Source organism: Lipotes vexillifer, unplaced genomic scaffold, assembly GCF_000442215.2.
Source record: "Lipotes vexillifer unplaced genomic scaffold, Lipotes_vexillifer_v1.1 scaffold618, whole genome shotgun sequence".
NCBI classification, from domain to species: Eukaryota; Metazoa; Chordata; class Mammalia; order Artiodactyla; family Lipotidae; genus Lipotes; species Lipotes vexillifer.
In genome coordinates, this window is record NW_006799025.1 from 2,996,701 (window position 1) to 3,015,478 (window position 18,778).

The following is an 18,778-nucleotide window of genomic DNA, read 5'->3' on the forward strand; positions in this document are numbered from 1 at the left end:
TCCGCACCAACATTACCAGAGAACCTTCATAGGCAGAACCTTTCAAAATCCCATGCTCATCAACCAAAACTCTTTTATAGGTTCATTGTGACTAGATTCGCCTTATTCATGACCTACACCTGCCTCATCTAGAATCACAGTAATAAGACAATTATTGAAATCAAAAAGCATATAAACAATCTCACTTAGCACAGTCTTAGTCAAACTTCAGGTCCCAATCCTTTCATCTGAGGAAGCTCAGGGATATGACTCGTTAAGGAATCCTTAAGGAAGGCAAATCCAAATTATGATCATTTTCAACTTCTTAGGTTTTATCCCCCTGTAAGAAATATATGTAAAGTTAAAATTAACTCGAGGACAACATCCATTCTATCCATAGTCTTTTAATAAGCAACACAGAGGGCACAAAGCACTGTCCTAGGCCCTAAGGAGATACAAAAGCCAAAAGATGGGTCGTCTCTCAAGTTGTTCAGTGCGTTGCCACAGTACAAGGCTGACTTGAGGAGATGCCGTGACAGAAATATAAACAGTGCTGTGTTTTAAATTCTTATTTGGGAGGTCAAAAAATGCTTCATGAAGGGTAGGAGAACTTTGAGTTGAGTATTTAAGGATGCCTGTGAGTGTGTCTAGTACAAAATGAGGGGAATGACCTTCCAGGTGGAAAGAAGAATGTGAGCTAAGTCACACAAGCACCTGGAAAGAGAAAGCCATCTGTGGTTGGAAGACCCTGAATACCCTGTTAACAATTTAAACTTCATCTAAACCGGGGTTTCTCAAGCTTGCCACTGTTGACATCTTGGGTCGGATAACTTTGTGGTGAGGCTGTCTGGTGCATTGTAGGATGTTTAGCAGCATCCATACTCTCTACCCCTAGATGCCAGTAACCCCTTCCCCCAGGTTGTGAGAACTAAAAATTGTCTCTGGGCATTGACTCCCCTGGAGGACAAAATCCTGTTGAGAACCACTGTACTAAAGGCTTCAAGAGCACTGAGCTAGAGAACAATAGGAATAGATGTGTGTTTTCGGAACAACTCTGGCACTTATGCTCCAAGTGTGGTCCGTGGTCCAGCAGTAGCAGCATCCCTTGGGAGCTTGTTAGAAATGCAGAATTTCAGGTTTCACAGACCCAGTGAATCACAATCTGCATTTTAACAAGATTCCCCCAGCCACATGCACATTAAAGTATGAGAAACACTGATCTAAAGTAGAGTTTCCTAGTTTTTTTCTATTACATCCCTCCATCAGCTAAAAGTGTTAGAGCTCAACCTCTATAGATATATGGTCATTAAATATATGTCTGTGCCACTGTAATAATGTATTCTCTGCGTTTCCAAAGATGCACACAAAGTAGAAAAGTAAAAAGGAGGATATATATAAAGAGAGACAGGTTGTTTTTTAAATTTAATATTTTCTTCTCATTACCCATTGGAAGCCACACCTGAGGCAGATTAGAGAGGGGGTGAGACAAGACCTCAGGCAAATAGCCATTCCATTCATACTGGTGACAGATCATGAAGGTTTGATGTAAGACAGTTAAATGGGAACACATTCCTAATATTCTAAGCCTCTTGTGATACTTTTAAGTATACTTAAAGTATACTTAAGTATACTTTTATATATTTTTAAAGTATACTTAAAGTATACTTTAAATATATATTTAAGTATCCATCAATGTAAGTATCCTCAGTTGTGAACTATTCTAGACCAACCCGATTATGTTAAAGCAAAGTCAGTGCCTCATTTCCTCAGGCAAGGAAAACTCTCTATCTAGCATTAGACACACCCATGAATGGGTGGCTTGGTCATAATTTAACAGCTTCCTTAGGCTGGCTTTAAAACCCTCATGGCCTCTGAAAATATTATGGTACTTTTTAAAAAAACATATTACTTCAAATCCTTGTTGAATATAATAAACTGTGTCCTCCACAGCAATTAATGGAAGAATGTTTGGAAATAACCAAGGCCTGACATTTCATGTTAGGGATGAAGTGAATTGGTATCTGATTGGCATGAGGGGTGAGTTTGACCTGCACACAGTTCACTTTCATGGCCACAGCTTTCAATACAAGGTAAGAGGCCTGGACAGCTTTAGTTACTGTGGTACCTTGTAATCCAGTTATTGGGGCAGCGTGGCAAGATAACAGGACAGGAAAGGAAATGACCAAGCCAGATCAATACATACAATCTGCAATATATCTGATGCAAGTAAATAGTTATACCTTTAGCTTTTTATATCCCACAGGCATTTGATAAATGCTTCTGAATATAAGAATTGCATTTCTTACTCTATTCTGCTGCTTCTCAATAAGTAAATAAAACATCTATAATCATCCTTAGTTTTACCCTTTCTTTCCCAACTTATTTTTAAAATTTTCAAACTCTTAGTAACATAAAAGAAAAACTCCTTGAACATTCATGTACATTTTGCTGCATTTGCTTTCTCTCTCTCTCTATATATATATTTTTTCTGAATCCAACTGAAAGTAAATTGCAAACATCATGACTCTTCACTCCTAAATACTAAAACATGTGCATCCTAAGAATAAAGGCAATCTACCTCAACCACAATAACGTTATCACCTGCTTCAAATTAACATTAATTCAATAATAGAATCTAACATACAGTCCATTCAAATATCACCGGTTGTTCCCGGAACGCTCTTTGTAACTTTTTTTAATCCAAGATCTAATCATTTATATTTAACATTTGGTTGTCATTGTCGTATCTTTCCTAAAATCAGGAGACCTTTTCCTTTTTTTTCTTGATCTTTCATGATATTTCATTTTTGAAGCGTCCAGGTCAATTTTGTAGAATGTTCCATATTCTGTATTGTTCTGATCATTTCCTTGTGATTGGATCCCTGTCAAACACCTTTGGCAAGAGCACTACATAGGTGATGCTGGGTACTTCTCATACATCACATCAAGAGGCACACAAGGTCAGCAGGTTCTAATACTGTGAAGGCTAAGTTTGATAACTTTATGAAGGTGATGTGTACCATTCTCCCCATTTTAAAAGTATCATCTTCCTATTGTAATTAATAAGTAATCTGTAAAGTAACTTTTTATATAGTTTATTACAACAATTTTTCATCCTGTAGTTTTAAAAAGGATCCACTGATGATCCTTGCCTGACTCAATTTTTATAACGGGAATTACAAATGGTGGCCTTCCAATTCTATTATTCCTTTAAGATTTGTTATCAAATTAAAATATGGAACTAGGTGTGAGCTGGCTTTATGGTACCATTATTATTATTATTATTATTATTATTATTATTGCCATCTTTTTCTACTTTATGAGTTCTTACTCTCTTTATATCTTCTGTCTGAATTGCTTTCCATCACCCCACCTGTTATATTTCTTTAGAATTTTTTTTCACTGACCACTTTTGATAGCTATTTCTCTAAGTTATTATAAGTATTTTCAATTTTACCCTTCCTCTTTCTATCTCCAAGTTAGTATAATTTATTTACTTAAAGAGCATTCTCTTTATTTCCTCATCCTAATCCCTTATATAAACATTAATGTGCAATTGAAGACAAATTATATTTTATGCATTTGACACCTCAAACTTTTAATCTAGCTACTTGGCATGATACAGTCTATCTTTTACACATTGATAGAAGCTTCACATAAAGTGTTCCTGAATTCTAGATGCATTCAGTTCATAGTTACCTTAATGCTCTGGGCCTATCATAGAAATAACTTAAATGATTGTGTGTGACATTTGGCACAAAGTTTTATTGGTGTGTTGCTTTCTTTTCTTTAAAAAACAAATTTATTTCCCTTAAACTATTTTTTGCTTAAAAACTAATTTTATAACAGAGAATTTTATATAATAAAGTAGAGAGAATAAAATAATGAACCTCTTTATCCATCACCCACACCCAACAATCATGACATTTCTATGCTTGCATCTATGCTCCCCATATTTTTTAAGGAAAAGCCTAGATAATAGGGTTGTTATTAAGTTCATAACTATTTATATTAGACTTTAAAAACTAGAACAAAAGAGATTAAAATCCGGTTTTGGTTTTTTACAGCGTATTTGTTGTTCAATTCAGACTCTTCAGTTCAACAAATGCCTATGATATTCCTAGAACCATGCCAAGTGTTGTGTGGAGATGAAAAGAAACCGGAGTTATCTTTCAGAGGCTACATCTACATAAATGATCATATTATAAGGCGTCAATTTAAGTGGACTTTATGGTAACATTTCTATAATGATGATTATAGCTAACCTTTATTGAGTCCTTATGTGCCAGATGCTATGCTTAGTATTTTGCATGGATTTCTCATTGAACCCACACAACTTTCCTATGAAACAGGTACTATTTTATCACCATTTTATAGGGAAATGGAGGATTAACAAGGTAAAGAACTTTCCAACAAGCAGGAAGTGTTAAACGTAGGATTTGAACCCCTGGCTCTGACTCCAGAGCCCCTCACTCTTAGCCTCTTCAGAAAGCTGCTTCCCTTAAGAATGATCCTATTTGGGACTTCCCTGGTGGTGCCGTGGTTAAGAATCTGCCTGCTAATGCAGGGGACACGGGTTCGTAGCCCTGGTCTGGGAAGATCCCACATGCCGTGGAGCAACTAAGCCCGTGAGACACAACTACTGAGCCTGCGTGCCACAACTACTGAAGCCCGCATGCCTAGAGCCTGCTCTCTGCAACAAGAGAAGCCACCGCAACGAGAAGTCTGCACACCGCAATGAAGACCCAACACAGACAAATAAATAAATAATTAAACTTATTAAAAAAAGTTTTATCCTACTTGTACCACGGAACCTGGTACCATCAGCTGTCAACTCTAGCCACTCACTCCAAACCCATCACAGATGGATTCAAATAGTCTTCCCCTCCCCTTAAGGTTAAACTTAAGCACTCCAGCAATGATGCAGCTGCTGATCTGTATTCCCTGGAACATCTAGGGACAGCAGAGCAGCCCCCTGGGGTTATTAACTGGGTCTTGGTACAAGCCAGCCAGTCACTTCCTATTCCCTAAGATTGTGGTTTCCTTCGGCACCAGGGCTCCAGGTACATATGGTACATTTACTAATACCTTGGACATTGTCAGTTCTTAGTTAAAATTGTTTCATATTATTCTCCAAATTTTCTGACATTTTAGAAATGTATCTATGTCATCCATATCATTGTCACTTTAGGTGCAAAATTAATTTCCCTAAACAGCAATGACTCAAGTGGGAGAAGGCTCAGCCTTCCCCCTACCTTCTAATATCTCCAGGGAGTCTTGAGAGCCTAAGTTTCTTCTAGCCATCTCCAACTCTCATTTCCTGCTTCTGCTCAGTTTTCTGGCTTCTCACCTCCTGTGGCTGGTATCTCCTCATGTCTCTGTCCAGCTCCAAATTGGAACACACCCCCATTTCTTAGGACTCACCTAACCAAGCACAAAATCAAGGCCATTGTGGGTCATAGACCTCAAGTGAAATTTTGGGGGTAAATAAGAGGGTTTTTATTATTATTATTACACAGTGAAAGCATCACCATTTGTTGTTACCATTTGGCATTAAATGCCCTTGTCTTTAATTATCCCTCCGCTATGCATGGTTGAGAACCTCTGGCTCTCCTGCTTTTTATTCTCACCCTCAAGACATCTTTCTCTGTATTCTTCCTCTCCACATTCTCTTGACTTCTTTCCTCTCCTCACATTATTCTGGACCCCATCTTGAGCTGCACTCTCCAACACATCCCCCATCCTCCAAATACCTCCCATATTATTATACAGAGAAATTCATCTCCCTCTTACTCTCTTTCTAATCTAACCTAGCCAGGCCCTGGGCTTCATTTATCAAAATCAATGTAGCCTACAGATGAGATAGTCTCCTAAACATCGGGTTCTCTGCTTAGGAGAGAAATTGGCCACTAAAGCCCTCAGCCCTCAGGCCCAACCCCAGAATGCAGAGGTAGCTCCACTTCTTCCTGTAACCATGAGTTTTCCTCATAGCTACATCTAGAGAAATGATCATCTTCATATCACCAACATCCCTAGTTAGAAGTATTTCAGTTAAAACCTTCGGGATTTGTGAAACCGATGTTCTCTGAAATCTAGAGCATTCTGTGTGAGACGCTGACAAGGTACCTAACACCGATACAGACACAGGCATCCTGTTAGAGCGAGATGCTTTCCCTGTGGCCTGTCACTAAAATGTTCTAGGACTTCCTTCTCCAAACTCTCAGTTGTATTCAGAGGAGAGGTGCGGTGGTACCTAATGCATTCTAATCATCATCTGATGAAGTACATAGAAATGAGGAGTTACAGCAAACAGTAAGGTGTGTAAATGACTGATACCTCTTATAAGCTATTTAACTGTGTTTTGTCTTTTTGTTGAGGATTCGGGAGAGTACCACTGATGTTTATGACCTTCCTCCTGGGATCTATCAAACTGTAAAAATGTATCCAAGAGATGTTGGAATCTGGTTATCTCATTGTCTTATCAGTGTTCACATTGGGGCTGGAATGGAAAGCACTTACACTGTAATCGAGTGAAAAGGTACGCCAAATTAATTAGAAGTGATGATATTTAAATAAACTCAGTGTTTATATAAGGATATCTGATCCACTGGACATTTATATGATGTGACACACCACTCATTCATTCAAAGACTACTGTTTAGACAGGACCAAGATAATCTAGCTTTATTTTCTTTACCAAATTTAGGTAACTATATCTGATCTGATAAAGGATACTTTAGAATTAAATGTAATTTCTAGATTCCTACAATATATGCATGAGGATTTGAACAGATAATTCATAGAATATGAAATACAAATGACTATTGAACCTATAAAGATATCTAAACTTGCTCATAATCAAATCACTTAAAATTGCATTTAAACAACAGTAAGATACTTTTTGAATGAGAAAGCCATCAATTTGGCAAAGTTTTTTTTTTTTTTCCAGTGATAGTATCAATAACAGTGAGGTGAGAGGGTGCAATGCACATACTTTGGTGGAACTATATACTGTTTCCACAGCTCTGGAAAGAAACTAAATAACGATTCTAATAATTTTATTTTCACATTCAAGTGACATTTTATTTTCCTCTCATTCCCATCTCCCCTTTCTCCAATAAATTTTATTAGCAACTTCAGTATGAAAATAGTGTCTTTGTTACTGAGATTTTCATCAGTTCCTCAGTTACTTAGACTGTTCATGAAGTCATTTTTATCCTTTTTTGACAGAATGATTCTAATATTTTGACTCAGTAATTTTTTTTTTTTTTTTCTGTACGCGGGCCTCTCACTGCTGTGGCCTCTCCCATTGCAGGGCACAGGCTCTGGACGCACAGGCTCAACGGCCATGGCTCATGGGCCCAGCCACTCCGCGGCATGTGGGATCTTCCCGGACCAGGGCACAAACCCGCGTCCCCTGCATCGGCAGGGGGACTCTCAACCACTGAGCCACCAGGGAAGCCCTTGTGGTTTTTTTAATAGTGATATCTTGTAGGCAAAATAATAGCCCCCAGAAAGATGTCCACAGCCTAATCCCTGGAACCTGTGAGTATATTATCTTAGATGGCAATGGTGAATTAAGGTTGCAGATGGAATTAAAGCTAGCTAATCAACTAACCTTGAGATAAGGAGATTTTCCAAGATTCTCATGGTGGGTCCTTAATAGTAGAAGAGGAGGCAAAAGAGGTCAGAGTGATGCAGTGTAAGAAAGACTCAACCTGCCATTGTTGGCTTTGAAGATGGGAGGGGGCCACTAACCAAGGATTGTGGGCAGCCTCTAGAAACTGGAACAGGCAGCAAATAGCTTCTCCCCTAGAACTTCCTAAAAGAAACAGTCCCACTGACACCTTGATTTTAGCCCAGTGACACACATGTCAGATTTCTGGCATACAGAATCTGTAAGATAATAAATTTATGTTGTTTTAAGCCACTAAGTCTGTGGCCATTTGTGACAGCAGCAATAAAAAACTAACACATCTATCTAATTGGTTGCTGTGAGAATTAAAGGAGATAAAATTTATAAGGCTTTTACACAGTGCTGGCATACAGTAACCATCCAATAATTATGAATGACTATTATTATAGTTAACATTCGTTTGTTCTTTCTATATTTATTAAGCTATGTGTCAAGCACTATGCTAAGTGCTTAGGATTCAATAGAAAACAAGGCATAGTTATTTGTCCCAAGGAGCCCCAGTCTAACTGAAGAGAGAGTCACATAAATACTTAATTCTGAAATGAAACATGTATTAATTATGTTTTTAATTTTCAATATTTGATGGTGCTTTGACATCTTTGGGGGACCTTACTAGCTGGGGAGGGACTGCCACTCCCAGAGCTAGCTAATTCCTAGAGATTATAAACAACTTGTTGGTGAGCCAGACTTTTATACACAAACCTGCCAATCCCAAGTCCATATCGCCAACAGCCTCCTTTATCTAGATTTCATACACCAAGCCAATGCTTCCCTTGCCCTAAATCAACCTGAGACAAGTCCCAGACAAATACAGTCCCTATGCCTCTAAAGCCTGCTAGAATTGTTCAAAGTAGCCAATCCTAAACTGTCTATTGTGCCCTGCCTTGCCTTTTTCATAGAAACTGCAATGAACGCTGTGGCTGCCTGTGCTTTCCCCTGGTTCCTGCTTCTGAACAATTTTGGTGCCTCTTCGTGTGGCCGTGTGACACATCTGCCTCTCATTTCTAGGGGAACTAACTGTGAGTCACAGTGAACTTTTCTTTCAGTGATGTTGGCCTCTTCGTGTCATCACTCAGTCACCTTTTATAAATTAAGACCAGGGCACAAATCAAAGTGCTAAGGTCTGCACAGAGTATATTAGCCTGGCACGGAATGGAAGCAAGAGGGAATCAGTCTGGAAAGACAAGGGAGGAAGACATTTCAAAAAGTCACCCACTGATGTTCTTGTAATCAAACCCTGTGAATGCTATTCTTTAATCTTTTGCAAAAATAATTCTAGTATTGTGGTTCTTTTTCATTGTTAATAAATCATATGCTTTGATTTCTACATCATTCAAGGGAAGCGAAAGAACAAGAATGAAGGAGTAATTGAAATCCTTGTGCCATTAAAAAAAAATCCCCTTTCAATATCACTGTAGACATCAATACCAACAAGACTTTTGCTAGATTAGAGTTTTGGCTTTCTCTCTTCCTCTGCCTTTGACTACTTTACCTGACAGAAAGTGATGAGCAGGACCTTGACCCACTAATGGGCAGCCAAAGGGCATGGAGCGATCAAAGACCTACCTGCGCAATCATTCCCAACACAGTCCTGAACTGATCAATAGTGGAGAAGAGGCTCAGCCAACCCACACTGCACTAGGTCAGGTCAGGGACTCATTACCAAAGTTCTGTACGTGACCACACTCACTGATGAAATTCCAGAGTTACACAACTTCCTGTGAAAAGGATAGCTCCGTGGTGGTCTGACTGGTCACGGCCAGAATGACCTGCTATTTTATATTGTGTCTCCTGCTGTCACAAAGTGAAGCACTGTCCTGGGTGGTTGCTTTCTGATGTCATGGAGTAGAGGTTTAGAGCCAGTTCTCATGGGTCAACAAGAAACAAATTAGAGAGTATAAGCAGGAATATTGGAGATAACGAGAGACTGCATATTGCCAGAGAGAAATAAAGCTGGAGCGATATTCTGTGAAGAAGACTGCTTCCTTGTTTTTATTCATTACCAGTCATTTAGAATCTCGATTGCTAAATGCAAAGATGACCCACCCAGTCCAGAAATCTTTAAGCCGACAAGAAAAGAAACTGTGGAAAATGGTTAAAACTTGTGATATGTGGGACTTCCCTGGCTGTCCAGTGGTTAGAACTCCACGCTTTCACTGCTGAGGGCCCGGGTTCAATCCCTGGTCAGGGAACTGAGATCCCAAAAGCTGTGTGGTGCAGCCAAAAAAAAAAAAGAAAAAGAAACCAAAAAATCTTGTGACATGTAACTTTACTTGGGTTACTAAACAGTTAACTCAGGCATATAGTGATTATTTATAACAAGCTACAAAGTTATACCCTGGGGTTCTGAGGTGAAAACCTTCTGATAGACACAGCTAAGAGGAAGGGGTGTTTGGTCTGGTCTAGATTCCTCTCTTCTCTTTCCCAAAATACTTTATGCTGAGCCTCTCCTGGTGGCTGGCTCCACCTTCTTGTCTCACCCCAGTCTATGCTGAAGGCAGAAATTCTCAACTGCAACATTATTCTAAGTTCACTTTTAAGTATCAACTCTGGAATCACTGTAAGGAGGTTTGCAGTGTTAACTCTGTCCACGACTGGCTGCTTATTAGCCCTCAGTGACCTGTCCCTCTTATTGACAGAGTCCTGAGGCTCACAGCCCTCTCCCCACTTCCTGCCACAGAGCAGCTACATGCCTTTTCATGGGAAGGTCAACTGTCTCAAAACAGGACAGAAATATGACTTCATGACTCTTTCTTGTATTACACCATAAAATGTTTACTTGCACTGGTCAGGGATGTTATTGTTTATCCATTTCATTTCACCACAAATATGAGTGTTATAAGTATATATTCTGGAGCCCTCAGCTCAGTAACTATCTGAGCATTTGTGTGCGGGTGGTAGAATTTTCTGGAAAATGTGACTTCAGGGATTGTTGCTGTGCTCTGATCAGTGTCCTTCCATCCCACAGGGCTGAGTTTGAACATGGAGTAGAAAATGAGTTAGAAGAAAATGCCTGGAGGGATTCCTGGTGGTGCAGTGGTTAAGAATCTGCCTGCCAATGCAGGGGACACGGGTTCGAGCCCTGGTCTGGGAAGATGCCACATGCTGGGGAGCAACTAAGCTCGTGTGCCACAACTACTGAGCCTGCGCTCTAGAGCCTGCGAGCCACAGCTACTGAAGCCTGTGCACCTAGAACCCATGCTTTGCAACAAGACAAGCCACTGCAATGAGAAGCCTGTGCACCACAACAAAGAGTAGCCCCTGCTCGCTGCAGCTAGAGAAAGCCCGTGTGCAGCAACGAAGACCCAACACAGCCAAAAATAAAAATAAATAAAATAAATTAATTTAAAAAAACAAAAAAGAAAATGCCTGGAAACTTGCTGGCTGTTGGATGACAGAGGGAATGAAAAGTGTCCACATGACTCAGAAGTTACCTTGAGACCAAAAAATGAGGCAGACAGCTCCATATAATCAATGGATCCATTTATTACAGGATAATTTACTTGCTGAATAAGATTAGGTGGACAAGAATCCAGAAGCATTCCCAGCAGCTGCTCTCTGCACCACAGAGGGGCCATTGGGACAATTTTATAGTTAACCTATGGTATGGGGGTAGATGCTTGGAAACAGGAAGTACATTCCTAAGTCAAGATTTATGAATTAGTAACTAGCTTCAAGGTTTTCCAGGAATATGTCAGTGAAGGTCTTCATTACTGGAGGCTAACAGAGCACAGAGGCCACCTGGAACTAATGGTCATTAACCAATATCTACTTACTACCAAGCCCTTGATGAAAGAGAAGCGATTTCCCATGTACTACAGTCCTGGGTAGGGTCAGTGGAAGCACAGGAGGAACTGGATAAGCCCAAGATGGCATCAGTTATGACAACAGCCGTACACTCAACCCCCAACAATTTGATAGCTCCACAATCTTATCTGTCATTCTTCCCCATAGACCCTAGGGCCAGAAATCCAGGGTGGCTTGCACTTCAAACCCATAGCAATAAGATGAGCAGCAGCAAGAAAAAAGGATTCCTACTAAACATAAAAGAATACTAAGAACTACACTTCCCCATTTACCTAGGAGAGAAGTAAGTCAGAGGTAAAAGCATCAGCAAAGGAAACCATTTGATTACTGACTGTTTTCAGACAGGACAGTAAATCAGTTATGTTGGATTCTTATGAAGGCATATATGTACAGCATTCCTGTGCAATTAAGGTACAAGTTTTGGCAGCTTTCCAGAAGCCCCAGGTTAAGCTGTGCAGGTTTCTGGCACAGAACATGGGGCCCCAGTCTGAGGTCCAAAGCCACAGCAGCCCTCACAACTTTCCATTGCATAGCCTTGGGGCCAGTTGTCCCTCCCGACAGCTTTGAGAAAAATGCAGATGCCTAGACCCCTGCCTGATAAACTCTGACAGACACCAAAGTTTGAAAGTCATTGCTTTAGCTTCACTCCGATTAAAGAAAATACAGTTGCCAAAATGACTGCATTCTCTTTTCAGTAAAGGATAGGACTGGTTCAAGATGGCAGAGTAGAAGGACGTGCACTCACTCCCTCTTGCGAGAGCACCAGAATCACAATTAACTGCTGAACAATCATTGTCAGGAAGACACTGGAACCCACCAAAAAAGATACCCCACATCAAAGACAAAGGAGAAACCACAATGAGACGTTAGGAGGGTGTAATCACAATAAAATCAAATCCCATAACTGCTGTCTTCAGGTGGATGACTCACAAACTGGAGAACAATTATACCACAGAAGTCCACCCATTGGAGTAAAGAGTCTGAGTCCCCCGTCCCAACCTGGGGGTCCAATAATGGGGGGAGGAATTCCCAGAGAATCAGACTTTGAAAGCTAGTGGGATTTGATTGCAGGACTTCGACAGGACAGGGGGAAACACAGACTCCACTCTTGGAGGGCACACACAAAGTAGTGTGCACATCAGGACCAAGGGGGAAGGAGCAGTGACCCCATAGGAGACTGAACCAGACCTACCTGCAAGTGTTGGAGAGTCTCCTGCAGAGGTGGGGGTTGGCTGTGTCTCACTAAGTGGACCAGGACACTGGCAGCACAAGTTTTGGGAAGTACTCCTTGGAGAGAGCCCTCCCAGAGTCTGCCATTAGCCCCATGAAAGAGCCTGTAGGCTTCAGTGCTGGGTTGCCTCAGGCCAAACAACCAACAGGGAAGGAACTCAGCCCCACCCATTAGCAGACAAGCAGATTAAAGTTTTACTGGGCTCTGCAGACCACATCAACACCCAGCTCTACACACCACAAGTCCCTTCCATCAGGAAGCTTGCACAAGCCTCTTAGATAGCCTCATCCACCAGAGGGCAGACAGCAGAAGCAAGAGCTACAATCCTGCAGCCTGCGAACAAAAACCACATTCGCAGAAAGATAGACAAGATGAAAAGGCAGAGGACTATGTGCCAGATGAAGGAACAAGATAAAACCCCAGAAAAAAAAGTAAATGAAGAGGAGATAGGCCACCTTCCAGAAAAAGACCTCAGAATAATGGTAGCAAAAATGATCCAGGACCTCGAAAAAAGAATGGAGGCAAAGATCGAGAAGGTACAAGAAATTTTTAACAAAGACCTAGAAGAATTAAACAACAAACACCTAGAATAATTAAAGAACAAACAAACAGAGATTAAAAATAACTGAAATGAAAAATACACTGGAAGGAATCAATAGCAGAATAACTGAGGCAGAAGAAAGGATAAGTGACCTGGAAGACAGAATGGTGGAATTCACTGCTGTGGACCAGAATAAAGAAAAAAGAAAGAAAAGAAATGAAGACAGCCTAAGAGACCTCTGGGACAACATTAAATACACCAACATTCACATTATAGGGGTCCCAGAAGGAGAAGAGAGAGAGAGAGAAAGGATCCAAGAAAATATTTGAAGAGATTATAGTCAAAAACATCACTATCATGGGAAAGGAAATAGCCACTCAAGTCCAGGAAACGCAGAGAATCTCAGGCAGGATAAACCCAAGGAGAAAAACGCTGAGACACATAGTAATCAAATTGGAAAAAATTAAAGACAAAGAAAAATTATTAAAAGCAACAAGGGAAAAATGACAAAAAACATACAAGGGAACTCCCATAAGGTTAACAACTGATTTCTCAGCAGAAATTCTATAAACCAGAAGGGAGTGGCAGGATATATTTAAAGTGATGAAAGGGAAGAACCTACAACTAAGACTACTCTACCCCGCAAGGATCTCATTCAGATTCAATGGAGAAATCAAAAGCTTTACAGACAGGCAAAAGCCAAGAGAATTCAGCACCACCAAACCAGCTCTACAACAAATGCTAAAGCAACTTCTCTAAGTGGGAAACACAAGACAAGAAAAGGACCTACAAAAACAAACCCAAAACAATTAAGAAAACTGTAATCAGAACATACATAGAGATAATCACCTTATATGTGAATGGATTAAATGCTCCAACTAAAAGACACAGGCTTGCTGAATGGGTACAAAAACAAGACCCATATATATGCTGTCTACAAGAGACCCACTTCAGAACTAGGGATACATACAGACTGAAAGTGAGGGGATGGAAAAAGATATTCCATGCAAATGGAAATCAAAATAAAGTTGGAGTAACAATTCTCATATGAGATAAAATAGACTTTAAAATAAAGAATGTTACAAGAGATGAGGAAGGACACAACATAATGATAAGGGATTAATCCAAGAAGAAGATATAACAATTATAAATATATATGCACCCAACATAGGAGCACCTCAGCCATAAGGCAAATGCTAACGGCTATAAAAGAGGAAATCGACAGTAACACAATAATAGTGGGGGACTTTAACACCTCTCTTACACCAATGGACAGATCATCCAGAGAGGAAATTAATAAGGAAACACAAGCCTTAAATGACACAATAGACCAGATAGATTTAATTGATATTTATAGGGCATCCATCCCAAAACAACAGATTACACTTTCTTCTCAAGTGCACACGGAACATTCTCCAGGATAGATCACGTCTTGGGTCACAGATCAAGCCTTGGTAAATTTAAGAAAATTGAAATCATATCAAGCATCTTTTCTGACCACAATGCTATGAGATTAGAAATCAATTACAGGGAAAAAATGTAAAAAACACAAACACATGGAGACTAAACAATACCTTACTAAATAACCAAAAGATCACTGAAGAAATCAAAGAGGAAATCAAAAAATACATAGAGACAAATGACAATGAAAACACAAAGACCCAAAACCTATTGGATGCAGCAAAAGCGTTCTAAGAGGGAAGTTTATAGCTATACAAGCCTACCTCAAGAAACAAGAAAAATCTCAAATAAACAATCTAACCTACACCTAAAGGAACTATAGAAAGAAGAAAAAACAAAACCCAAAGTTAGTAGAAGGAAAGAAATCATAAAGATCAGAGCAGAAATAAATGAAATAGAAACAGAGAAAACAATAGCACAGATCAATAAAACTAAAAGCTTGTTCTTTGAGAAGATAAACAAAATTGATAAACCTTTAGCCAGACTCATCAAGAAAAAGAGGGAGAGGACTCAAATCAATAAAATTAGAAATGAAAAAGGGCAAGTTAAAATGGACACCACAGAAATACAAAGCATCATAGAGACTACTACAAGCAACTTTGGGCCAATAAAATGGACAACCTGGAAGAAATGGACAAATTCTTAGGAAGGGATGCAAATTCTTAGGAAGGGATTGAGGGGTCGGTGGTTAGCCCCTCAATTTGTTGTAAGGCTAGGTAAACTGATAACAATTGTTTCTCTGTAGGACCATATCGCTTATCTCCCCCTTTTCATAATTGAGACCAAAATCCTAGCAGAACACATTTCGCATTTTGTGGCTGCCACAGTCACCATCCAAACCCTTCCGGATATATATTTACATCCAATTCACAACTTGCATCTGGCACCAACACTCCCAGTCCTTGAACTTGTTTGACAACCAACTTGACCTTTTTAAAAGTTTCTTGTTGTGGGATATTCCAGTCCTCGACTGTTCCCTTTTTCACTGAAGCATATAGGGGTCTTAATAACTGGGCAAGGTGGGGAATAAAAGACCACCAGTAACCTAGCAGACCTATAAAGGCTTGTCATTCTTTTACATTGCAGGGCACGGGACATGCCTGTACAGTAAGTCCCCTATATACAAACAAGTTCTGTTCTGAGAGTGCGTTAGTAAGTCCAATTTTGTTTGTAAGTTCAACAAAGTTAGCCTCGGTACTCAATGAACACAATCAGCTATAAAGTACTGTACTGTAATAGGTTTATAATACTTTTCACACAAATAATACATTAAAAACAAACACAAAAATAAACATTTTTAATCTCACAGTACAGTACCTTGAAAAGTACAGTAGTACAGTACAACAGCTGGTATACAGGGGCTGGCATCAAGTGAATAGGCAAGAAGAGTTATTGACTGGAGGAGGGAGACGAGGTGGGAGGTGGTAGAGTTGAAGGATCGTCAGCAGTAGGAGATGGAGGGCAAGCTGCAATTTCATTCACACCTCACATTGATGGCATAGGTTCTGGTTCCTTGCTGGAACCAGATGCACGTTCACATCTCTGAAAGTTCGCAACTTGAAGGTTCGTATGTAAGGGACTTACTGTATTTTATCAATAACAGCCTCAGGCATCACTTTAGTCTTACCAGACCACATAACTCCCAAGAACTTTATTGACTCTCCTGGTCCTTGCACCTTGTCAGCATTTACCTCCCATTCCCTTGCTTTTGAATGTCCCTGAAGAGATGCAGCAGCTTGGAAAAGAGAGAGCAAGTCTTCACAGGTTAACATGATATCAAGGTAATGACAGAGAACCTAAAAGGGAGGGAGAGCCCATTTCTCCAAGTCCTGGGCCACCATCCCATGACATATAGCAGGGCTGTGCAGATAACCTTGGGGTAAGACAGTAAAAGTCCATTGCCTCCCTTCCCACGTGAAGGCTACCTGGTCCTGGTACCCCTTAAATAAGGGTATGCTGAAAAAGGCATTAGGTAAATATAAGACTCTGTGGTTTATCTTGAGGGAAAAGGGGATTGTATCCAAGAGTTGGGCTGTGTGGAACTGCCGCATAGATACAGGGTGTTACCTTGTCTAATTCTCTATAGTCTACTGTCATAAGCCAGGTGCTGTTTGGTTTTTTTCACCAGCAACATAGGGCTATAGAACAGGCTTTGTGCTGGTCTTATAACCCCTACTTTCTCTAATCCCATGATGGTAGCCTTTATTCCTTCCTGCCCCCCTGGTAGACGATATTGTTTTATTGCCACCATTCTCCCAGGGATGGGAAACTTTACAGGGTCCCATTTAGCATGACCCACAATTACAGGCTTGACCGCAGATTCTTTTTTTTTTTCACGGTACACGGGCCTCTCACTGTTGTGGCCTCTCCCGTTGCGGAGCACAGGCTCCGGACGCGCAGACTCAGCAGCCATGGCTCATGGGCCCAGCCACTCCAGGGCATGTGGGATCCTCCCGAACCGGGGCACGAACATGTGTCCCCTGCATTGGCAGGCGGACTCTCAACCACTGCGCCACCAGGGAAGCCCTTGATCGCAGATTCTTAAGCAGTACTTGCTGGTGGTGGTTGTGAGGTCCAGGTCCTGTAGGACATCCACATCCAAAATATATCCAGGTATGGGTGAAATATAAACCAGAAAAACATGGGGAGTTAATCTTTCAATTTGTACATTCAAGCTCACATGTTTCACCTGCACCATTTGGCCTCCATATCCATCAATGGGTCATATTTCCCCTTGGAACTTGGATGGATTCCCATAGATCAGGGTGCACTGGGCACCAGTATCCACTAAATCCAGAGAAGTCATTTTATTGGTGCAGGACCAATAAATAGTTCAACATTGGGCCTCTGGTCACCCCTCATGACCATACCAAGGAGCAACCCTGGTATCCAGCCCTGATCCCTAGAACTGCGGGTATCTACCCCTGATCTTCATCTTTCCACAGTGGTAGAGTGTGGGCTTGTGCCCCTTCCTCTTGCTGTCAGGGGAGTAAACTGGTTTTCTTTGGGTAATGCTTTCTATAAGGTTAAAAGGACTGAATTAAGTTGTTTATATTTATTCTGTTTAGGCGTCCTGGTTAATACAAGTTCTTGCCATAACTGCTGTGAGAAATTCTAGTTGGGTCCCTTTAATTTCCTCACTATATGTGTTCTGTTGTTGTTTTTTTCTCTTTGGTGTTATCTACCGATCTATTTCCCCTGTGTCAGATCTTTTCAGTCTCACTTAAATCAGCTATGATGGCCACAATCATCTGAATGGGTTGATTAACAATTGGGGCCAAAACTGAAACTAAGGTCCCTAACCAAGGTCACTAACCAAGCTCCTGGAATAGTCTTCTGGATACGATCCTTCATACCTGCTGTAATAACTCCTTATCAGGTCCTCAGAAATTAGGGACATTGATCGCATGCTTCATTCCTAATTCTCGTGCTATTTCTTGTAACTCTTCTATAGATGCCATCCTAGGGGTGGGGACGGCACATCTCACTCAAGTTGGCTAGGCACCCTCGGCCACATAGAAACGTTGCCAGAGGCCAGGCTGCACTATAACTAAGACCATTTTAGACATTTCTGACCCATTTAACATGATGCCATCTCCCCCAGTATTCCATAAATGGGGCATCCAGGCTGCTACTCCTTCCCTACGCTTCTGGTTAAACCTGCTGGTTAATTCTATTAACTCAGAGGAGGAATATTCTGGCACTGTTGTTTTGGGGCTTGTAGGGATCTCCTCTCAATTATCTCCTGGTTCCCTAGTGCCCTGCATTTTAGTTTGGATCAGAGGTTGTGCTTCCTTTTCCTCCTGTATAATTATGTCTTCATCTTCTGACAAGTCATTATCCCAAGGATCACACCTCTTGGAGTCCCAGTTCTGCTGTGAAATAACAGTCCTCACCTTTGAGTGGGGCAGCCTACCACCCTGTATTTTATCTATCTTACATGCCGTCACTATAATATGCTCTTCCTGTTGTATTTGACATGAGGTCAGAAGTGGCAGAACATGCCCTCTGGACAGCCCTGTCTAACAACAAAATCTCTTTAGTCTTCTCTAGTTTCCTGCTG

At 40.7% G+C, this 18,778-nt stretch overlaps 1 pseudogene; it reads left to right on the forward strand.

The window, feature by feature from the left end:
- Window positions 1-6,513, forward strand: part of LOC103069450 (ceruloplasmin-like) — a 25,099-nt pseudogene extending 18,586 nt beyond the window's left edge.
- The last annotated feature ends 12,265 nt before the right edge of the window (window positions 6,514-18,778 follow it).